This window comes from Scyliorhinus canicula, chromosome 3 (assembly GCF_902713615.1).
Source record: "Scyliorhinus canicula chromosome 3, sScyCan1.1, whole genome shotgun sequence".
NCBI lineage: Eukaryota > Metazoa > Chordata > Chondrichthyes > Carcharhiniformes > Scyliorhinidae > Scyliorhinus > Scyliorhinus canicula.
In genome coordinates, this window is record NC_052148.1 from 168,342,087 (window position 1) to 168,367,200 (window position 25,114).

The 25,114-nt window shown below is 45.3% G+C and overlaps 1 protein-coding gene across 4 annotated transcripts in view; it reads right to left on the reverse strand.

Annotated features, from left to right (window-relative positions):
- shroom3 (shroom family member 3) overlaps positions 1 to 25,114 on the reverse strand; it is a 547,942-nt gene that overhangs the window by 198,145 nt on the left and 324,683 nt on the right. The window contains exon 1 of one of the 4 annotated variants that reach the window (XM_038791702.1): positions 18,471 to 18,650. The exons of the other annotated variants lie outside the window; for them this stretch is intronic. The gene's annotated coding sequence lies outside the window, so the exon portion shown is untranslated. Of the gene's footprint in view, positions 1 to 18,470; positions 18,651 to 25,114 lie in introns of those variants that run through there. 4 annotated transcript variants of the gene reach the window in all.

The window sequence follows — 25,114 nt, forward strand, 5'->3', positions numbered from 1 at the left end:
AGGGGTTTATGGAACAGATGGGTGGGGTGGACCCATGGAGATTTGGGTGGCCGAGTGTGAAGGAGTTTTCCTTCTTCTCGCACGTGCATGAAGTGTACTCCCGGATTGACATTTTTATCCTGAACAGGGCTTTACTGACGGGGATAGTGGACACTGAGTACTCAGCGAACACTGTCTCGGATCATGCCCCGCACTGGGTGATGTGTTATCTGTGCTGGTCTAACATCGACTGCAACTGGATGCAGTAAAACGAGAAACAGGTTTCCGACACAGGAGATGGTCCAACACTATTTTATTGAACCTGTTGATTGCTGTACATAATCTGCTGTGGGAAGACACTCTATTAACCTAACTGATAACCTCCTACTGGCTTGACCAGACTAGCTCTCTATCACATGGTGATGATGTTCATTGGCCTGTGCACTGCGACTATCTCCCTAGCCGTGTCCTGTGAGAGAGGGAGAGCCTTAATGCCCTGTGGGCTTTATATCGGTGGTGACCTGTCTGGTGATTGGTTGTTCTGTGTCGTGTGTGTTCATTGGTTATCCTGTGTGTCAATCACTGCCTGTCGGCATCTCATAGCATACGTGAGTGGATATTATGACATCTCCCCCTTTTAAAATAAATTTTGGAACGTGCTATATATGCATGCATAACTATGTACAAGTGGGGAATGAATGAATATATGTACATGGGAAGGTGTCTATCGTGCAGATACAGAGCAAACTGAACAAAATTTACAAGACTTAAGTCTATAAATTCAGCCTCTTGCCTCACTGAATTTTCCCAGTTCAATTTTTAAAATGTTTACATGCATCGTTATTGGAATCCAATCAACAGCTTCACTGTAAAGTTACTTCTCCTTCTTAACATGTCTGCTTCCAATTATTGTACTGTACTCCACATTTATGCTCCCTCAGGTATAGTTACTTTGTGCAACAGAAACATGCATTACATTGGTGTTCATATCCAGTTTGAAACTGAAGGCGATGTCTCAAATTCTGCACATTTTGAGTGGGACTTCATTGCACAATATGCCCATTTTCTGAAGTTTCAGAATTATATATATATATTTTTAATAATCTTTATTGTCACAAGTAGGCTTCAATGAAGTTTATGTGAAAATCCCCTAGTCGCCACATTCTGGCACCTGTTCGGGGAGGCCGGTACCGGCATACAGGGCATACCTCACAAAAATGGGTGGAGTTTAGTGGTGCTTTATTCTCATTAATCTTTCCTATGAAGAATTTGTGGAACTCGCTGCCCCATAGTATGGCGGAATCGGAATCATTAAATGGTTTCAAGAAGGAGATAGATATATTTCAGATTTGAAAAACGGGTTAAAGGGATATGGGGAACAGGCAGGGAAATGGATTTGAGACCGTCACCCATGATCTGATTGAATGACCGAGTAGGCTTGAGGGGCTGAATTACCTATTTCTGCTCCTAATTCCTTTGTTCCTAATAGGAGGTACATGACGGGAGTTTAAAATCTGCAGTTCCCACCTGGACCAGCATCTCGGTAGGTCCCCAGGAAGGGTTGCTAGCACTGTATTCCGCAGTAGTGTCCCTTTTTGTTATTTTAATAAAGGGAGTTATTGTTAGAAGCCTGGCCTTGGTGAAGTTATTACAGATTTCCAGAATTTGGAACGGGATTACTGAAGACACAGCCACCAATGGTGCAGTGAAGGGAATGGATAATGTATAAATGGCCAGAGTTGGAGGGGCACAGAGCACATAGATGCAAAGCTAGGCGAGGTTACAGCAATAGGAAAGGGCATGGTCATTATGAGCTTTGAACAGGAGGATGGGAAATTTACCATTGAGTCGGGGGTGGGCTGAAACCCACATAAATCAGTAGATATCGGCATGATGAGTGGGTGGGATTTAAGCAGGAATGTTTTTTTTTTAAATTTAGAGTACCCAATTAATTTTTTCCAAATTAAGGGGCAATTAAGCACGTGCAGTCCACCTACCCTGCACATCTTTGGGTTGTGGGGGCGAAACCCACACAAACACGGGGAGAATGTGCAAACTCCATATGAACTGTGACCCTGCGATCGAACCTTGGACCTCGGCGCCATGAGGCAGAAGCGCTAACCACTACGCCAGCGTGCTGCCAAGCAGGAATGTTTTTGATGAGATTAAGTTTATTGAGTTTGGAAGATGGGATGCTTAGTTATAGTTGAGACTGGACTTAACAAAAGCATGGATTACCGGTGGGCTGCATCTGGGGTGGAGTGGGCAATGTTTCAGAAGTGGAAGTAGGCAATCTTTTGCTCTCCCACATTTTCATCTCTCTCAATTTCACCTCTCCTCCTTTTTTATCTTTTTACTTAAGTTGCTCCCCTCCCTCACTACACCTATTTTACTCTCCTGTGACTTTTCACTTGCCCTTTCTGTTACCATATTGCAATTTTACAGATTTATTTTCCTTTAATGCCCCACAATGCTGCAACTGCTGCCAGAGGAGATGACAGGGAGCAACAAAGGTAAATCAAAGGAGTCAGACAGGTCTGTCAATAAGCCACAGCTGAAGCAAAAATGGACAATAAAGCATGGTAAAAGTATGGTGGGCCTTTCCTTGCTCACCCATTTGGGCAATGGTTACATCAGTGGATGCCAGACACGAATGGGCTCCGTTGTGATTCCACTTCCTCCCAACAATTGAACGTTCTGTCAATACTTGCTGTCTAGGAACGCACATGAAGAAACGTTACTTAGCAAAGATGTTGGAGCTCGTCTGTGAAACCCATGCAAGGAGTCAACGGCTTTAGAAAAGAGGAAGAAAATTGACAGTAAGAAGCATAGAGAGGTTGTGTAAATGCCAGGGTGACAACACTACTAGAGTGTGCTCACCAATTATAAATACTGAGTATTGTATGGGCTGTTTAGCTCAGTGGGCTAGACAGCTGGTTTGTGATGCAGAACAAGGCCAGCAGCGCAGGTTCAATTCCCGTACCAACACCAGCTTATCTGAACAGACGCCGGAATGTAGCGACTAGGGGCTTTTCACAGTATCTTCATACTTGTGATAATAAAAGATTATTATTACTTTTAGTTTCCATCACACTCTGACAGAAGGGTCATTTACCAGGATCAAAACATCCCAAAGATTTAAAACAATGCAACGTGCATGAAATACTCCACAAAATGTGAGCTTCAGTACAGTGTGGTGACCAGATATTATCAGAACATAATTCAGCCATGCATGCAATAAACCCTGGTAATTCAGGGTACAGTGTCATTGCATGTGGTTTCTGTTTTTGGTCCTTATCAATTATTTGGTTGGTAATACTTGATTCACGATGGGTCCCTGGTGGCTGATGTTTCATTTAGAATGTTTGAAGGGATACAATATGTATGAAGCAGAATCGCTGCCATATGCATCATTCTTCACTGAAGACAGAAGTTCATGTTGTTACTTGGAAAATTCCAGCTGCCAATCCTAAGGCCTGGATATCATCAGGGAATCTGGGGAAGATTTTACAGCAACAAGGTGCACCAATTCATGCCTTGGGCCATGGTTCCAAATAGATTTAAGCAATGAACCATTTTTATCTCTTTGTTATTGCCACTAATCTATCAATTTGAATTGTGGCAACAAATGACTTGGCGAATTTATTAAACATTTGACAATTTGTAAGGTATTCTCTGAATCTCAAGTAGACTATTAGGTGAGGTTTATATTTTGCAGATTATTCAGAAATGCTTGATCATACTCCTTTTCTTTCAGTCTCCAAATCTCACACATGGATTAAAACAAGACAACTGGAATTTTTTATCTTCCATTCCTCTGTGCCATAAATTACAACATCGCCATTCACTGAAAATTCCACCTGCCGTACCTTTCCATAACATTTAAACTGTCGTACATTTATCTTTACAAGGCAGACTGAAGAAACGCAGTCCCGGTATCAAATATACACATTCGGAAAACAAAATAACATTGTTCCTGTTAATTGGTCAAATGGTTGAGAATGGATATTATCGTTTCATTTGCTTTCCTCACATGGGTCAGAAATTTGATTAGTTGGGGTACAGATTACCAACTGAATGGCCGAATAGGTTCCAGGGGCTGAATAACCTTGTCCAGTTCCTATGTAGTTTTCTAAAAACACCATTAACCACAGTAAAAATATATTAAGATATCTCATAAAACAAGTCAGCATGGGACAGGGTACCAAGTTGAAAGTCTGGCTTGTGTCCCATATTATTTCAAAATAAGACTTAGTTTTAAAAATAAGTTGCTCCAAACTGAGTTCCCCTCAGAATCCAGGGGTCAATCATCTCAACTATCTTGTCCTTATCTTCTTTCTTTCCATGAAGCACTATCTCATGTTCAGATGCTGATCAATGGTGCCTCTCTTTTCTTTTCCTCTTGTCATAAAAATGTTGTTCTCTAGCTTCTACACGTGCTAATAATATTTGATATTTGTTGAGTACTTCTCTCCCTCGCACATGCATGTGCATACACACACACACAAACAGAGATATTACTGAAGTTAATTGGCCAGATTCTAAATTAATGGGCGGTAATGCTAACTAGGCAATTCTATTTTGCACAAATCTCCATTGAATATTAAGGTTGTTAGATTAACATGACAGATTTCGGAGCTGTAACTACATTAAAATCAAATCCGAGAACGCTACAGCACAGAAGCAAGGTACTTGGCCTGTGACATTAGTTGTGGAGTTTTACATATGAACATACGAAATAGGAGCAGCAGCAGACCATTTGAGCCCTCAAACCTTCTCCGTCATTCAATAAGATCATGACTGATCTGCATTTTGAATTCCACATCCCATTTACCCCCGATAACCTTTTGTTCCCTTAGCTAACAAAAATCTATCTAGTTCCTCCTTAAAAATGTTCAGTCACCCTGCCTCCAGAGGCAGAGAGTTCCAAAGTCACACAACTCTCAAAGAAGAAATTCTCCTCATCTTGGTCTTCAAAGGGTGACCCCTAATTTTAAAACAGTGCCGCCGAGTTCTGGACTCACCCACAAGTGGAAACATCCTTCCACGCCCACCTCGTCAATACTGTTCCGGGTCTAATTCAAATCAAGTCATCCCTCACGCTTCCAAGCTTTGAAAGCAGACCAAGCAGGCAAGCAGCACGGTTCGATTCCAGTAACAGCCTCCCCGAACAGGCGCCGGAATTTGGCGACTAGGGGCTTTTCACAGTAACTTCATTGAATTCTACTCGTGACAATAAGCGATTTTCATTTTCATTTCATATCATCATAAGACAACCCGCTCATTCCAGGTATTAATCTAGTAAACATCCTCTGAACCACCTCTAAAGCATTTACATCCTTCCTTAATTAAATAAGGAGACCAAAACTGCACACAGTATTCGAGATGCGGTCTCACCAATGCCCTGTCTCACTGAAGCATAACATTCCTATTTTTATGTCCAATTCCCCTGGTTATAGAGGATTGCATTCGATTAGCCTTCTTACTTACATGCAGTATCTACATGCTAACCTTTTGTGATTCCTGCTAGTTTCCTCCTTATTTAATTTAAAGCCCTCTCTATTTCCCTAGTTATATGGTTTGCTGGAACACTGGGCCCACCACGATTCTGGCACAGACCATTCCAACCGTACAGCCTCCATTTTAACTGATGCTAGTGTCCCACAAACCAAAACCCACTTTTCCAGTCTTTAAATTACGCAGTTGTCGTGTTATTCACCCTGGGGTAACACGGACTGCAACTGGATGCAGTTGTACTTGAAAGTAGACTCCAAACTGATGTTGGTTCAATACGCTTTATTGAACTTGTTAAGCAGTGCACACAGTTCGCTGTGGGTTTGGTTCTCTGCTAATCTAAGCATGCTTGTTATAACTAACTAGACCAGACTAGCTCTGAGCCACGTGTAAAAGGTGCTAACTGATATATACACCCTGACTGTCACTACAGTTGTCACCAGTGGAAAGAGGCAGAGCGCTGATGTCTCGTGTGTTTTATAGTGGGAGACCACCCTCTAGTGTTCTGAATGGTGATTGGTTGTGTTCTGTCCTGTGTGTTGATTGTCTGTACTGGGTGTCTGTCACTGCCTGACTGTATCTTATTGATGTGCATGAGTGCATGTCATGACATCCCCTCTTTTAAAAAAAAAATGTTGGTTGCTTGGAGCATATGCGACTGTATTTTGATCTGTATCTGTACGCTAGACACGAACGGGAGAACGAAGCGGCCGAAAACCAAACTGAGCAGGTGCGAACAGATGTCTAGCATACAGATACAGATCAAAATTTACAAGATAAATGTCTATAAGTCCAATCTTTGGGGCTTGCGTCTGATCCTTGTTGACCGCCTGAGAGGTGGAGGTGGGGATGACGGCGCCTTGACAGGCGGGATTGCTGCCAGATTGGCGGTGCAGACCTGCACAAGGCTGCATAATGTCCAGGCTTCCCGCAATTTAAACATCAGCTGCCTTTTGCAGGGCATTGCCGCTTTAAGTGGGCGGTGCCACAGTTCGGGCACGTCATGACGTTGACGTTGTTACGCTCCGTGCGTCGCTGCACATGCGCAGTGCAGTCAGCCGATGTTCGCACCTGCGCAGTTTGGTTTTCAGCCGCTTCGTTCTCCCGTTTGTGTTGCGCATGCGTGCTGCCCCGGGAAAAGCGCGCAAAATGGCCGCTTTCATCAATACGGAGGCGCTGTATCCGGGCGATGGCCTGTACACTCTCTGCCTCGTGGGAGGCAAGTTTTTCGTATTCTGCCGATTTGAAACGGGAATACCGATTTCTCGCATGCTCGTGCACTTTACACGTCTCGAATGCGACTGGCAGGGTCATGTGCTTAATTTTGAGGAGTTGCTCCCGCAAGGAATCTGGGTGCACCCCAAACATGATCTGATCCTGGATGATGGAATCAGCAGTTTCACCATAATTGCAGGACCGCTAATATACGGAGATGAGTTAGAAAGGATTGAAAAAATCATCCTTAGCCTGAAGGCATTGCTGGAAGATATAGTGCTCAAAGCTCTCATTTGTTTTGACTTCACAGTGACTGTCGAACTTCTCCAAAATGGTCTTGAATTTGGTCTTGTCCTGGCCGTCGGTAAAATCAAGCAAGTTGAAAATCTGGATGGCTTGGTCCCCCGCAGTTGATAGGAGCAACGCAATTTTTCTGGCATCAGACGGATCCTCAAGGTCTGAGGCCTCAATGTAGAGAAGGAACCTTTGCTTGAAGACCCGCCAGTTGGCGCCTAGATTGCCGGAGATCCATAGCTGTGGAAGGGCCCGGATCTTCTCCTTGCTGCTGGAAAGCACTTGCTGGTCGTCACAGAATCACTCATCGTAAACCACTTAGAGAAAGTATAATACTGGTACCATGTCATGTTATTCACCCTGGGGTAACACGGACTGCAACTGGATGCAGTTGTACTTGAAAGTAGACACCAAACTGCGATGTTGGTTCAATACGCTTTATTGAACTTGTTAAGCAGTGCACACAGTTCATTGTGGGTTTGACACTTTACTAATCTAAGCGTGCTTGTTATAACTAACTAGACCAGACTAGCTCTGAGCCATGTGTAGAAGGTGCTAACTGATATATACACCCTGACTGTCACTACAGTTGTCACCAGTGGAAAGAGGCAGAGTGTTGATGCCTCGTGTGTTTTACAGTGGGAGACCACCTTTGAGTGTTCTGCCTGGTGATTGGTTGTGTTCTGTCCTGTGTGTTGATTGGCTGTACTGGGTGTCTGTCACTGCCTGTCTGTATCGCATTATGTGCATGAATGCATATCATGACAGCAGTCACTTCTCTAATCTTAAGAACCCTCTCCCAATTTGCACATGGCTCAGGTAATAGACAGAGATTATTACCCTTGAATTTCTGATCTGCAATTTGGTGCCCAGTTCCTCGTACCATCCAAGTAGCAGCGGTTTCCTGGTCCTGCCTACATGGTTGGTATCTACGTGGACTACAACAACTGGATCCTCTATCTCCCACTGCAAATTCTTCACCACCCTGAGCAGATATCAACATAGCTGACTGGACTCTCGCACTTTGCTGCAGAGAACACTGTTAATTTTCTTCACTGTACTGTCACTACATTCCTTTTTGCTTTCCCCACTTGAATGGCTTCCTGTACCACAGTGCCATGCCAGTAAACTCAACCACCCTGCTGCCCTCATTCTCATCCATAGGCACTAAAAGGTGGATAATCCCACCCACAGTATTTATAAAATATATATATCTTTATATATATCTCTATAATCTGCATTTGCACCATCATAATCAACTCTTTAACTCTCATCTTCCAGTGTAAAAGTGGCCACTATTAAATTTAGAGTACCCAATTATTTTTTTCCAATTAAGGGGCAATTTAGCGTGGCCAATCCACCTAACCTGCACATATTTGGGTTGTGGGGATGAAACCCACGATGACATGGGGAGAATGTGCAAACTCCACACGGACAGTGACCCAGGGCCGGGATTCGAATCCGGGTCCTCAACGCCGCAGTCCCAGTGTTAACCACTACTCCACATGCCACCCCTTCCCATTATTACATTTGAGTAGTTTCATTATACAGGGCTTCAAAAGGATCTTTTAAGACTAACGACGGGAGAGCTTTTAATTCTAATGATTCCCAAAATCTGCCTTTGTGGCATTACATCTGGTCTATTAAAAAAAAAGCCTGTTTAGGCAACTTCCACAATATTAAATGAGTATTTTTGTCTGCTACGATCATTTATGGATCCAGTGAGAAATTATTATGAAACTTAATAAAGTAGAGGAGATAAAAGGCCTTCTCTGTGACAGATCACACAGCAGGCACAATGCCTGCAGACATGCGAATTCATAGCAGAGGCCAACATTCTGCACGGCATGGGGGGGGGGGGGGGGGGGGGGCAGATTTCAGCATATCTTACTGCAGGAACTGAGCCTGCTTCCCCACTGAGCTCACTTTCGCTGCGCTGTTCTCGGACAGGGTAGTGGGAGAGGTCTGGCAGCTGGCCTGCGTTTCTGGGCTTGGGACAAGGACATGGAATGAAAGCCAAGTCAGGGTACTCAATTTTAATTGCTGTTCGCAGAATCAAAGAATCCTGCAGCTCAGACAGAGGCCATTTGGCCCATTGTGTCTGTGCCAGCTCTTTAGCTACTCCCACTTTACTGCTCTTTCTGCAAAGTCCTGCAAGTAAGACGCATGAGTTGTGTTGGATCTGAACAAATCTGTGAAGGACAAATAGGCAGCGAAAGCTCACCATCTCAGGTGTAGAGAATCAAGAGGGGCGGGGGGGGGGGGGGATATACAGCAGCTTCATTGCAGTGTTTATGTAAGCCTACTTGTGATGATAATAAAGATTATCATTACTACAGGCAGTGCTGCTCATGTTCCCCTTTCAGAATATATTAAATTGAACTCACTCTTTTTAATGCATTACATCGATGCTGAATGCTACAGTCATCTGCTGTCTATTCTAAGTAACTATTCTCAAAATGAAATCATTCCACAGAGGCTGTTGCCATGAGGCTCCATGGATCACAACAGATGGTAGCGAGCTTTGTTCAGAGGGATCTGCTCTGAAGCCCTCCACTCGAGCATGCCACTGGCATTCTTCACATGCCTCAGGTCGAAGTTTCACTGCTGTGCACCCTGTTTCCAAGACAATCTGCCCATATTGAGCTACACTTTGGCCTCTTATTAAGGTACGATACAATTCTCCAGATGACACTTTATAGAAATTCCTTCAACAAGAATTTGAACTTTGCTGTCTCCACTACCCAGCCAAATTAAAATCCTCTCCAAGATTAATACACCGTAATACATTACATAAAGTAGCATTTTCAAACACCTTTTCATAATTAGAACTTGTTAATTTATTTCCTCGTGTTTTGAAAGGACGTTTCTTGTCTGTAGAGTGCAACATTCAGGATTGGGGAATCGGAACCGATTTTATCGTGTGTAAATGAAGGGATGCATTTAATGACATTCTGTTTTTGACCCATGAGTTGGTATGGCTACAGACACATCCGAATGAGCCAGATTTATGTGTAAATGATGCACGCAATTGTTAATGTGTGATATCCCACGAAATGTGAATCACCACAAGTTACCAGCCAATGTGTACAATTCCACTCCTCGATATATGAAAATGGCAGCTCACACTCGAGCGCGGTGTGGCCGGTGAATCCCGGGTGAGGCCTCCTGCGGGTTTCCCGGCAGCCTTCACGCCTCGCAAGTGGTCGTATTAGTTAGCATCCTTTAATCTCATCAATTTATGAGATGCACCTTTTGTTCCTGATGTTCTGACTACAAATTAATAAATAAGAATGAAGAGGAGTAGGAGGAGAATGGTGTGGTCAACCACGCCAAAAATTGCAAACAGGTTGAGAAGGATGAAAAGGGACAGTTTACCTTTGCCAGGATCATGTGGGTGACCATTTTTGACTTTTGACAGAAGTATATTTATTGGAATTTTAAACTTTATGAACAGACGCAGCAAAGTTAGAAAATAATGGCATACATAGCAAAAAAAAAGGCTCAACAATTATGGGCACAAAATGGAACAGGAGAACGACATCACAAAAGGCTTGGTACAATCACTGGGCAAAACTGAATATTCCCACCACCCCATCCAGGATAAAGTCATCAAAGTGTGACATGGCAGGATGGTGCACACCCTCCTACACCACACTATTGGCAGCCAGATCGGGCGCACACCAACACACAAACCCCTCAGCTCCGGCAGCACATCAGGCATCAGCAAACCAACCCAGCATCTCTTTCCAATGTCAGAGCCAACTGCACCTATGCAGAAGCCAAGAACGAATATATCATACCCAGCACGACAAAAAAACCCAAAGAAAGTCCGTGTGAAAACCCCAGATCTAAGGGATCTAAGTTTATAAGCACATCCAAATCCCTATCAAGCCCCTATTCAGGCCCAAGACAGAATCAATGTCAATCATATTGTCAAAAAATAAGAAAGAGGACCGGCAGAAACAAGTTCAAGTATTACTCAAACCCAGGATCTCTCATAGAAGAATAAGAAGAGAGAAAAGACCAGTGCCAGCAGAACTGACCTTGCCTGCAAGGGGAGCGACAGCAGACCCATGAAGCTCCTAACTTCAGGATAATCATTCCAGTCCCGACCATGAGTTTCATGGGAAAGTTGAGATCGGGAGGCAGCGGTGGTGGTGGTTTGGGGGGCGGGGGGGAGGGACATGGAAGTAAACAGGAGAGAACTCTAGAGACATGCAAGTTCAAGGTTTGGTCTGGATGCGTCCTTGGAAGAGGTTTGACACATTGGGATGGGGAAGGGAGGAAAGTGGTTGTCACAGTTTAGTGATAAAGACATCCATGAGCTCCTTGCACTTGTTGTACGTGAGGGAGGAGACGACAGAGGAGTGGGGTTGAAGAAAATGGGCTGAAGTCGAGTAAAGTTACTTTTGCATTATAGGATGGTCCTGAAAAATTTCATAGCTTTGGCAGCTGAGAGCAGGATCTGACTATGTTTAAAGTGGTTCTGAGAGGAAACCAGTTGACCATGATATCCATTCACATTGGTATCCATTCGAATTAACAGAGCAGAGATAATGGCTGAACCAGGAGAGCAGCCAGTGTGAGAGAGAATAATGGTTTTATTGGAGATTGGGGCATCAAAGGTTTAAGTAAGAATATGGTTGAGCAAATCAGCAGATACAGAAATACTGGGCGGGATTCTCCGAGCCCCGCTCCGGGCCAGAGAATCGACACAACCGCGCCACACTGCCCCAATGCCGGCGCGCAATTCTCCGAGATGCGGAGAATCAGCACCATTTGCGCCGGCGCATTTGGCACGGCGCTCGTTGCGGGCCGCTGTCCGTGGCTGAGCCGCCGATTCTCCGGCCCGGATGGGTCGAGAGGCTGCGCGGAAACGGCAGACCCGCCGGTGCCATTCACCCGTGGTTGCTGGCGACGGGAACTCTGCGTGAAGGGTTGGGGGGGCGGCCTGTGGGGCGGGAAAAAGCGCTCCTTCACTGGGGGGGGTCTGATGGGGTCTGCCCCCCCCCCCCCCCCCTTGGGCCTACCTTGTTGCGCTTCCGGCCCCAGAACCCCCACGCCATGTTGCGTCGGGGCCGGAGCATTCCGTGAGTCTACCACGCATGCGTCGGTTGACACTTCGCCACTGCGCATGGGCGGTTGGCGCCGCCCCCAGTCTACGCCAGGATGTAAGGCTGGAGTGGCGTGAACCGCTGCAACGCCGTGTGGGAGCTAGAATCCCCACTGCCCGCGCCCGTTTTGCGCCGTCGTGAAACGCAACAGCTTAGTCCCGTGATCGGTGAATCGTGCCCGTTGTGTTGAACGAAGGCAAAAGTTAGATTAGAAAGTTGCCATTTCAAAAGTGCACAGGAGTGTATTGGGAGAAAGTTTTTTTTTCCAGGTACAGACACAGAAAGAAGAAGAATTGGAAGGAGTGGAGAATGATACAAGGCTGTGGTCAGAGTTAGCTTTATCAGTGATTGACAAGATGGGAGCACGTATAATGACAAAGTAAATGGTTTGGCTGTGAGTATGGGTAGAAGAGATTATATGGAGACAGAGATTACAGGACGGTAGGAAGGAAATGGACTCAGAGGAGGGAAAGCAAGATGAGTTGAAATCACCAAGGATATTCTCTGGGAAATACTGAGACATGGCCCTTTCAGCTGGTGCCAGTCTTTTTTAAGTCACCAAACTCTTTCCCCTACTTAAGTTGTTCTAGGGTAAAAAATGTTCAAACAGAGACTGATGACCTCCATCGGATAGTTTTGGATTATCTAACTGCTGTCACCACTTCTGAGTTTTGTGCAGTGTAAGCTTCAGCACTATGCTCCCAAAGTCAAAATTACTTTAACTTATTTCTTCTTTCTGAATTTTTTAATTCCTCTCTAAATCCAATTATTTTTCCCCCTTTATTACTTATCTTCCAGTACCTGATTTGGCATTAAATTCACCACTTTAACTGAACACTTTTTTCTTCAGAACTTGTGCTGTTCATTTCACAATTCTTCACTCAGACTGTTAAGGAGATAATTACCCTGTTCACTCAGATCCTAGATGCCCTGCACAGGGCATGTGCCATTTCCATCTCATATTTGTGCCATTTCCATCTCATATTTTCCACAAATTGTGATGCTGAAATGGACAAAGGCAAGTCTAACTCACAGCTATTGGCTGCCAGAGAGCAACTTCATAAGAATTGCACATGTGGACCAAAGGGGAGGGGGTGTGGCAAACTGGTGGGGAGGGGGACAGACTGGAGGGGAGGGGGTAGAACAGACTGGATGAGGGGGCAGACAAACTGGATGTGAGGGGGCGAGGCAGACTAGACAGAAGAGAGTGCTGTGAACCAGAGGGGAGCGGGCAAGGAGGGGACCAGTAGGGGTGGGAGTCGGACCGAGGGGGTCAGACCATAGGTGGAGGGTCAGACTGGAGGGGGGGGGGGGGGGGGGGGCGGATCGGAGGTGGGTAAACTCATACATTGGGATTTCCCAGAGGGATTCCCCAACGCGTCATTGGGGCAAACCCTAAATGCAATGCTGGGGAACCAGGAGGTTATGGGACAATATTGTTATTGAAATCATAATAACATTTTGTTGTAATTCTGTATCTCCATTTTTCTGTTTTAATTAGCTAAGTAATTGCTATTTGAATGAAGAATAACGGTCACAGCATTGAATGGAAGGCAGTGAATAAATACTGGATCTGAGATGACATCAACCAACGAGAGAACCAGGTGGTTGAGATGACTTCAGTGTAATACTGTAATGACATTCCAAAAATTACTCATCATTTATTTGTACTACATACAGTTGTAAATTTAAGCACAGTCTTATAATATTCTCATTCTGTTCTATTGGTATAAACTCTGACAATGTAGGCTCTGGAAATAGTCCGAAGAGAGGGTAACAACCCATTTCATCCAATGGAGCCCATACATTGGAACATTAGATTAAAACATGAAATAAGTGCCTGTCTATTCATTTAAATGATAAATAAAGCCTTCTGTACTCACTGATCGACACTATTTATTTTGCTGCATTAAAATGGCACATCAGCCCGACAGTTAAATGGATCACAGATTTTCTTTTGGGGGGGAATGGGGAGAAAATTGTAATACTACATTAATCATAAGTGAAGATTTTTGCTAAACCTGTATAAATTACTGGTTGAGACTCAGCAAGCATAATGTGTCCGCTTTTAAACATCAAACATTAAGGAAGGACATCAAGGCCTTGACGAGAGACTTCAATTTGTTCTGAGACCAGAAAGATTGGGAAGTAGAACTGTTTCTATTGGCAGGACTTACAGAAGGGTCGATAACCAAAGGATAAAGATTTAAGGGGCGCAATCTACCGGTCAGATCGCACCCAACTGGGCGCGTGACGTGGTCGGTAGATGCTGGGCGAGCCTCCAGTCATGACTCCTCGTAGGATGTACCCAAGTCCTGTGAAGTGGCGTGGCCAGAATCCCACCCACAATAAGCAGGAGTAGGGCAGCACAGTGACTCAGTGGTGGCGCTGAGGCCTCGCAGCGCTGAGGTCCCGCGTTCGATCCTGGCTCTGGGTCGCTGTCTGTGTGGAGTGTGCGCGTTCGCCCTGTGTCTGCGTGGGTTTTGCCCCCACAACCTAAGGATGTGTTGGTGGGTGGATTGGTCATGCTAAATTGCCCCTGGATTGGAAAAATGAATTTGGTACTGTAAATTTATATTTAAAATAAACAAAAACAAAAAAATAAAATAAGCAGGAGTAGGCCACATGTGCTGAAGTAGGTTTCAAACCTACTTAAACATACTCACCCGCAATCTACCCCCTGCCGGGTGCCGTTCCGCCTGGTCCACGTTTGTGTCTCCCGGGCCATCAGAGAATACTTGGTCAGGGATAGAGCAGAGTGGCCCCCTGGCCCTCCCACTGGAACATGTGCACCTTGGCACAGCCCATCTGGCACCTTGGCACTGCCACACTGGCACTGCCAAGGTACCTGTGTGGCACCACAAAGCCAGGAGCAGTAACATCGGGAGCCTGGGTGCCAGGGTGACACTGCCAAGGGTCAGGGGGGCCATGCACATGAAAGGAGAGTGGGGGTTTAAAAGGGTGGTGGGGTACAGGGCAGGTAAGTACCTGGGAGGTTGGGGGCTGAAGGATGGGGATCCTGAAAGGGGGGAGGCTTCAATGGATGTGGGGCCTGAGTAGGGGAGGCCCTCAGGGACACCATAGCAGGGTGTCCTGACTTGGGGGATGTGGGGTAATGCCCATGTGTGCGGGGGGTGACATTGCCATAGGTGGGGGTGTGTGGGGATCCTCAAATTCAATTAGGGTTTAGGGCACCTTTACAAAATAGTATCCTGGGGCGGAATTCTCCGACCCCCCCACAGGGTCGGGGAATTGTCTGGGGCCGGCGTAAATCCCGTCCCCGCCGTGGCCGGAATTCTCCGCCACCTGTGAATTGGCGGGAGCGGTAATTACGCCCTGCCGATCGGCGTGCCCCCCGCGGCGATTCTCCGGCCCGTGGATGAGCCGAATTCCCGCCGCTGACAGGCCAATCCCTCCGACGTGCTTTAAACCACCTCTGTGCCGGCGGGATTGGCGGCGCGAGCGGGCCCCCTGGATCCTGGGGGAGGGGGGGGGGGAGGCGCTGGGCGATCAGACCCCGGGGGTGTCCCGACGGTGGCCTGGCCTGCAATCGGGGCCCACCGATCGGCGGGTGGGCCAGTGCCGTGGAGGCACTCTTTTTCTTCCGCCGCCGCCACGGCCTCCACCATGGCGGAGGCGGAAGAGACCCCCTCCACCGCGCATGCGCCGGTGGTGACGTCAGCGGCCGCTCCGGCGCATGCGCAGACCGGCGCAGGCCGTTCTGCCAGCCCTGACACCGGGCGGCGTAGCGCCAAAGGCCGTTCGCGCCGGCCGACGGAGCGGGAGCCACTCCGGCGTGGGCCTAGCCCCTAAAGGTGCGGTTCTCCGCACCTTTGGGGAGGCCCGACGCCGGAGCGGTTGGCGCCACTCCGCTACGCCGGGACCCCCCGCCCCTACCGGGTAGGGGAGAATTTCGCCCCTGATCTCGTAGGAGCCGGCCTGGCCAGTGGGTTCGGCTCCCGACTGTTGAAAAAAATTCTACGTGTGGGCTGAACTGGTGAGAATCTCCTCAGGACCCAGGAAAGTGACAAAGTGTGGTTAGATAGCGGCGGGAAACTCCCAGCAAAACCTCCCACAAATGACACTTAGAAACCTCTCCGTTAGATCCCACCCAAGGTAACTGGTTGGCTGGACCAAGGAGGGGAGGGTGGAGATGAGAAAAATTATTTTACACAGTGATATGTCAGGATCTGGAGAGGGAGCAGATTCAATAGTAACTTCCAACAAGGAAGTGGATATTTACTTGGACAGTAGATAATAATTAGGAATTGGAGTAGACCATTTGGTCCTTTGAGCATGCAGTTCCAGCTATGGCCTCACCAATGACCTGTATAAGAGGCAGCGTGGTGACACTGCTGTCTCACGATGCTGAAGACCCAGGTTTGATCTCGGCCCCGAATCACTGTCTGTATGGAGTTTGCACATTCTCCCCGTGTCTACATGGGTCTCACCCCTACAACCCAAAGATGTGCAGGGTAGGTGAATTGGCCACACTAAATTGCCTCTTAATTGGAACAAAATAATTGGGTACTCTTTTTTGTTTTAAATACCCTGTATAATTGTAGTAAAGCTTCTGTACTCCTATTCCTCTATTCATTTGTAACAAAAGTTATCATGTCATATATAGTTGTTCCAAGTTGCCCTTTGACACACTGCTTACCTTTGTTCTCACATTCTAATCTCTTTCTGTGCCACTATCAGTTCCCTTCTTAGCCTTGATCACCCCCATTTACATTGCCTTTATCTTTCTGTAAATGATATCTTTGTCTATCTCCAGCTTTCACTGACCCACTATCCAGCCCCACCGTTCCATGCCTTCCCCCACACACTACAATATAAATCTGACCCCATTTCCAGTTCCCTCCAGCTCTGACAAAGAGTCATCCAGACTCGAAATGTGAGCTCCCTTCTCTCTCCACAGAAGCTGTCAGACGTGCTGAGATTGTCCAGTATTTTCTGTTTTTGTTTCAAATTCCAGCATCCGCAGTATGATTTGCTTTTATCGTCATATCATTTACCTTCCTAACAGCTTGCTGAACCAGCATGTTAACTTTCTGTGATTAATGATACAAGGACACCCAGGTCCCTCTGAATGCAAACAATTCACAGTTTCTCACCATTCAAGAATTATTCTCCTTTTTAAAATGTTTCTTACTGAAGTGGATAACTTCACACTTTGCCACACTGTAATTCATCTGGCAAATCATCTTACCTACTCACCCAACTTGTCCATATCCCTCTGCTGCTTTCATTGTGCCCTCCTCAACTCTTATACATTCCTAACCAAAAAGGAAACATTTGCATGGCTTTGGGGAAAATGCAAGATACAGGGACTAATTTTTTTTCTATTTCAAAGAGCCCTTATCGGCACAATGATCTGAATGACCATCTCCTTCTGCATCGTACATTCAATGAGGAAATAGAAAAAGATACAGCTTCATAACCACTAACATAAGGGCTTCAGACCATACCTGCCACGATGTGTAAACGTAGAATCATCATAGAATCATAGAATTTACAGTGCAAAAAGAGGCCATTCGGCCCATCGAGTCTGTATCGGCCCTTGGAAAAAGCACCCTGCACCCTATCCCCGTAACCCCACCTAACCATTTTTTGGACACCAAGGGAAATTGAAGATGGCCAATCCACCTAACCTGCACATCTTTGGAGTGTAGGAGGAAACCGGAGTACCCGGAGGAAACCCACGCAGACACAGGGAGAATGCGCAGACTCCGCACAGTCAGTGACCCAAGCCGGGAATCGAACCCGGGACCCAGGAGCTGTGAAGCAACAATGCTAACCACTGTGCTACCGTGCTGCCCACAAAACAGGATTTGATTTTTGCTGTTTGTTGTGGCAAGACGAACTGGTCCTCCAGTTTTGGATAAGATCAATTCAAAGCCCGATTTAAGACGATATAAAACATCTGCGGAGTCACTCCAGCCTGAACTCAGGTACCTATTAGCAGAATGCTCAATGTGCTTTCAGCAGAGGTCTGTAAGTGATTGCCTGCACTTTCTTCCCATCTGCAAATGATGAGTGAGTGATAAGTGAAATAGGAAAATCAACTTATAATTACAAGCGTGATCGTACTTTCAGAGAGTTCAAATAGCTGTCTTGTGTACTAGATTGCTCACAGAGAAAACAATTTATAGAAATTTATTAAGAAGTTGCAGGGTGCTTGCAAGATAAAACAGTAGATTTAATTAAACACATCAGACTAAATCCATATTTCCAAACGGATAAGTGGTCAGCTCTGATCCTTGCATCGAAAAGATCAACTAGAATGGACTCAGTAATCCTCCTGACAAGTCTTTGCAGAAAACAAAAAAAGCGCAGTTGAGTACATACCTCAGGCATGGCACATGGGTCAATGAGAAAATGCAGAGAGATATACTTCGTCCATGTCAGCCAGTACCACAGGCTTCCCAGCAATAATTAAGCAACAAAGGAGTTCAAGAAGCTGCAGTCAGACTACGTTTCAACACAAGAAAGGCTTCCTTCAAACAAGGCGATCTCGACCAGGGCACCTTGCAGCAAGGAAGTGTTGAGCAGGCAAATAGGAAGGTGGCTCAAATTACCTTCCTCCTCAAAACCAATCACAACCAACTTAACCTGAAACTATGAAGTCACAGAGCACTCCCGTACACTGATCTCCAGTTTCTGTGTGAAAGAAAATAACACCTGATACCCAGGATATTTAGCAAAAACCCCCACATTATCCAAGAAATTAATTACAATAGTGGTTTCAGGCTGTTTAAGGAAAAAAGTTCAGACTTATTGGTTTTGTTTTTAAATATTTCTTTTTAAGCAAGTTGTAAAACTCCTCCCCTTCCCACAGGAACCCATAAGTAATACCTGTTCCTTTCATTGCTGGCATACGTAACTCAGGGTGATGCAGTGGGAGGAATTTAGTGGTCACCACAGATACGAGCAACGTTCAGCAATTAATTCAAACATTACGGAGAAAGGTTTTGAAAGTCTAAACCAGCAGTCGTGTCTCATGACCAACCATCTGCTCAAATAATTTACTTTCAGTCATTGCCTTCCCCAAGTTAAAAGGAAAATACACATAACCATCATATAGGCTGTACTTCAAATTCCATAAACAATATTTCAGGTGTTATGATCTGGAATGCACCATCAGAAAGGAAGGTAGAAGCAGATTTAATATTGATTTGCAACAGGGAATTGGATATCTGCTTGAAAGGAAGGGATTTGTAGAGCTGTGGGGAAATATTGGGGGAGTAGGACTTAATTGGACAGCTCTCTTAAAGTGGCTGTGCAGGCATTAAGGGCCAAATGGCTTTGTGCTGTATGATATCATTCCATTTCACTCGCCAGGCAGCACCGTATATTCTTTAAGACCGCTGGAGAAAAAAAGGCGTGTGGTAAGATAAATTTCAATTATTTTGTTAAATAAAACTTTGGGCAGCTATGCTTGCGCTGACTATAATTAGTAGCAGTGTCCCCAGGCTCGCAAGAGTAAAAAGCAGCCATGAGTGCCTCTCCTTTTTTTTAAATTTAGAATACCCAATTCATTTTTTCCAATTAAGGGGCAATGTAGCATGGCCAATCCACCTAATCTGCACATTTTTGGGTTGTGGGGGCGAATCCCACGCAGACACGGGAAGAATGTGCAAACTCCACACGGACAGTGACCCAGAGCCGGGTATCAAACCTGGGACCTCAGCGCCGTGAGGCCACAGTGCTAACCCACTGCACCACCGTGCTGCCCCATGAGTGCCTCTCCTGAGCACTATCCAGTAACCACTGTCAGAGGTGCATGTTATGGGGAGTTTGGGTGGGAGCAAGATTAGGTATGGCAAAATGCTCCACAGAGCCACCCCCCCACACTCCGCCACAGATGGTAAATGACTATTTGAGCTGAGGGCTGCTGCTGCCAATGGAAGTGTACACTCGCTTTGTCTAGCACAGGCTTGTCCAATCTTTCCGCATTGGGGGGGGTTGCATATTTCAATTGTTTTCACAGGGGCCGGTGAGCAGATAAGAGGCGGGATACCACCCCCCCCCCCCCCCCCCCCCCCCAGGCAAGACATTGGCTGGCGGTGGGATCTTCTGGTGCCGCTGCCAATGGATTTTCCCGTTTATCGCACCAGAAGATCCTGCAGTGGAAACAGTCGGAAAATCCTGCGCAAACTTTGGCACAACTTAAATATGAATTTCATAAAATAATGCTGATATGTGAAGAGAAATAACTTCCTAAGTAAAAATATATCACCTCAATAAATTGATAATTTAAAAAAGAGTAATAAATAAAGATGACCATTAGAGTGTAAAAGGATGAGAGAGTGTCTGTGTCCAGCTCACTCCCAGGCTCCGGGTGCTCACTCTCACCTCACTCCCCGCAAAAGTGGGGGAAAGTGACTGTTGGTGCATGGGGTGAGGGTGAATGAGAACGTGGACACAGAGTGAGCCAGACACACATACAAACCTCCTTTTCTCACACACACACACACAAACCTCCTTCTCTCTCTCACACATACAAACCTCCTTCTCACACACAACCCTCCTTCTCACACACACAAACCTCTTTCTCTCGCGCACACATACAAACCTCCTTCTCAGAAACACGCACCTTCTCTCACACACATACGTACAAACCTCCTCACACTCACAGATACAAACCTCCTTCTCACACACACGCACAAACTTCCTTATCACATTCACATACAAATCTCCTCACACACATACAAACCTTCTCTTACACAACCTCCTTCTCACACTCACACATGTAAACTTCCTTCTCACACACACACAAACCCTCTTCACACACACACAAACCTCCTTCTCACACACATAAAAACCTCCTCTCTCTTCACACCCATAAAAACCTCCTCTCTCGCTCTTTCTCACACACGCAAACCTCCTCTCACACAAACCTCCTTCTCTTTCTCTCACACACACACACCTCCCACTCACCCACCCTCCCTCTGATTTATTCATCCAACCTCTTACACACTTGATCACTACTCACCCAGCCTCACACTCACCCATCCTCACACACTCACTCACCCATCCTCACACACTCACTCTCATCCTCACACACTCATCCTCATACATTAATTCTCTCATCCTCACACACTCACTCACCCATCTTCGCACACTCATTTACTCATCCTCTCACACACTCATCCTCTTTTTAAAAAATTTTGAGCACCCAATTATTTTTTTCCAATTGGAGGGCAATTTATCGTGGTCAATCCACCTACCCGGCACATCGTTTTGCTGTGGGGGTGAAACCCACGCAGACACGGGGAAAATGTGCAAACTTGACACAGACAGTGACCTGGGGCCAGGATCGAACCTGGGTCCTCAGTGGCACTGCACCGCCCACATACTCATCCTCACACACTCACACGCCCTCACACACACTCACATTCTCAAACACACACACACTCATCCTCACACAAACTCAGCCATACAAACTCACTGGCTGAATCAGTTTGTGGGGAGGTGGGCACAATGAGAGCAGAGGAGAGACTTGGAACAAGGCCTGAGGCCCAGCAGCATGAGGTCGTAGGTGCCCAGAGGATTGCCCAGAGCTGGGAGGGATGCGGGAAGAGCTGGGAAGATGTGGGGAGAGCCGGGGGAGGAAGTGGCTGGAACCAATAGGGATGTGACTGGAGCCTAATGAAAGGGGTAGGAGCCAGGGAGAAGCAACCAGAGCCATGGGAAAGCATGGTGAATGGAGGCCAAATGCACTCCAGGTTCTCTCTGTCTTCACATACTCAGTTCCTGGTGTTCACTGCTCCTTCAATCACTCAATAGTGAGCCTATCAGCAGCAAACACGGGAAAGAAACATGCTGTGATTGGAGGAGCAGTCCACTGCAAAAATCTTCAAACTCACCGAACCATCTGACCGCCATTTTCAATAATCAATCTGGGGGCAACAAGAAGGGCTTCACGTGGCTGTTGGCTGCAGGTTAGACAAGCCTTGTCTACCATGTTCAGGAGAAAAAGGTAGAAAAAAACTGAGACATTTGTTCCTGCTGAGAGAAAACTAGACTTCATTAAACTCCAGCATTGGGATTTGATTTTTAGAACAGCTCATCCACATATCTTTGCTTAAGGCACGTTTTGCCATTAATCAACCAGGTGAAATCTTTGTTCACTCCAATCTTAAATGTCTAGTCTCTGAGCTGTTGGACTATAGGATCTTTGCACAACTTCACACTAAACTCTGCAAAAGCTGAGAAAATGAACCAGCTCACAACTGGATGGAAAAGGTCATATTGCAAACAATGTTAGAAAATAAGTCCAACTCGATTTGGGATCCCTATGGTTGAAATCATCCAAACAAAATCTGCCCAGCTACTTTCCTATGGGTAGTGATAATGCATGGGCTTCAGGCAAGAACTCTGTAGATGTAATTATTTTGACGAAAAGTCTCTGAAAAATAAATCTCTGGGCTTTACTGAGGAATCACCCAAACTAATCACCTCCAAAGATATTACGCCCTGAAGAGTGAGAAAGGCCCTCTTGCTCATATAAATTCCCCTTTTAAGAACCTTTACACGAATATCCTTTCTTGAGGCATTCCAATCCCCGATACATGTGAAATGAAATCTTTGGAAAGTCTACAGACTGGCTGATGTAGGGAAGTAGGTTTTAAAACACATTCTCATCAATGGATGTACAAAGGACAGGAAAGCAATCCAACAAAATGTCTGCAAACACATTCAAATGCTGGCCCTTTATAAGTTGATGAAAAATTACCACATGTTACAGACTTACTGGGAAAGTTAACTTTGTATAAAAAATTGTATCCTATGCAAAAATAATACAACATTCATACCAGTATTACAATAGGATAGCAACAAAAGCAGTTATTGCAAAAAGCAGTCTTCTGGGATATGAGTGAATACTAATGCTGCCTGTAATAGTCAGTGCATTGGCACACAACATATGGGCATGCCGCAAGATATAATATTCTTCAGACCAAACAAAACGTTTCATTCAAATATATCAAATAAAGGTTAAACCCTCAGCTTTTGGTTATACAACTCCATAGGTTGTGGCTAAGACATGGTGATCATACCTTAATATCACTACATTAATGGTGTGAAAACCACAACAGCAAAAATTACATTTTCATACTTCTAAATATTTGCCTGCGACTATGAAGACGAAAATTAAGCTTGTGCAGAGTAGATTAATTAATCTCTTAACTGACATTAGACAAGGAGGGACTTGTAGATTTCACTATTTATTTGGTTATATATTTAATGGATAGTTAATTAACTGTGAGCAACTACGCGGGTGACTGTCCATGTGGAGTTTGCACATTCTCCTCGTGTCTGCGTGGGTCTCACCCCACAACCCAAAGATGTGCAGGTTAGGTGGATTGGCCACACTAAAATTGCCTCTTAATTAGAAAATTAAAAAATAATTCTGAGCAACTAACCATTTTGAGACACTTTTTAAATCATGCACTCGGTAAAATCCTTTGCATGCATGAACATACATGAAGTTAGTTTTTGTTTCTATATTTTAAAGTAGAAAGACATTTGGCCCAATTCCTTGTCTACTGGATTAGGCAAAAGTTTTCTGCTGGCCAGGCAATATCACAATGAGCACAAAAACATTTTCTTCTTTTCCCCTCCTCTTCCCACTAACACTCCCATTTGTAAACTTATCAGCAGATTTCATTGTCAGCAACAATCGGAGGACAATTACGTCAGGGCTTCCTGGAACAATCCATCTATTCATTTCTACCTGGGCCCTTTGAGAAAGCACCTCTGCTTTCATCAGGTGTTTCCTGTTGTTGAATGGGATTCCTGTGTCAAAACTTGCTTCCTGATCTAGGAGTGAAATTGAAGAATGCCTTCTCCCCTCGGAGTCTGTCAGCTTTATTTCCATCAAAGGACACAACTAGAATATTTCGGGAGATAAATAGCAGGTAGAGAAGGATGCAGTAATTGCACAGATTATTATATAGATTTTATCTTTCAAATGAGTCGTAAAAGAAGGACCAGGTGTGAGTAAGGTTTTGTGCTGCAGATATAAAGTCCACTCATAGGACACCTATTTTATAATACACCATAACAAAATGAGAAAATGACACAGTATATCAGCAAAATACTGCAAATGCTGGATTTCCAAAATTAAAACACAAAGTGCTAGAAATCTGACCAGCTTGAATCTGGCCCATGGATCCTGTGTTCCAATTGTTTACAGTCCTTACCGAGTTCTGTGTTACATCAGAGACCTTCACTGAGCAACACAAAAAAGGTATGTGCAAAGTGTTTCTGGATAAGTATGAAATATCGTCTATTTATATACATGCAATCACATGATTGGGCAGAGTGAACACAGTTGAAGATAGGGAAATCACATCTGACAAATCTATGAGCGTTTTCTGAGGGTGTAACAAATAGAGTAGATAAGGAGGGAATCAGTTGATGTAATCTATTTGGAGTTTCAGAAGACATTCAATAAAGTGCCAAGTAAGAGGTTGTTACATAAGATAGAGGCTCACTGGTTTGGGGTAAAATGTAGCATGGATTGGCTAAACAGAAAACAGGAAATAGAAATAAACAGGTAATTTTCTGACAGCGAGGTGTGATCAGCCACAGGTAGCATTACATAGAACATAGAACATAGAACAGTACAGCACAGAACAGGCCCTTCGGCCCTCGATGTTGTGCCGAGCAATGATCACCCTACTCAAACCCACGCATCCACCCTATACCCGTAACCCAACAACCCCCCCTTAACCTTACTTTTTAGGACACTACGGGCAATTTAGCATGGCCAATCCACCTAACCAGGACTGTGGGAGGAAACCGGAGCACCCGGAGGAAACCCACGCACACACGGGGAGGACGTGCAGACTCCGCACAGACAGTGTCCCAGCCGGGAATCGAACCTGGGACCCTGGAGCTGTGAAGCATTTAAGCTAACCACCATGCTATCGTGCTGCCCTCATTGCTTGGTCCTCAAGTCATTTATAATCTATATCAATAACTGC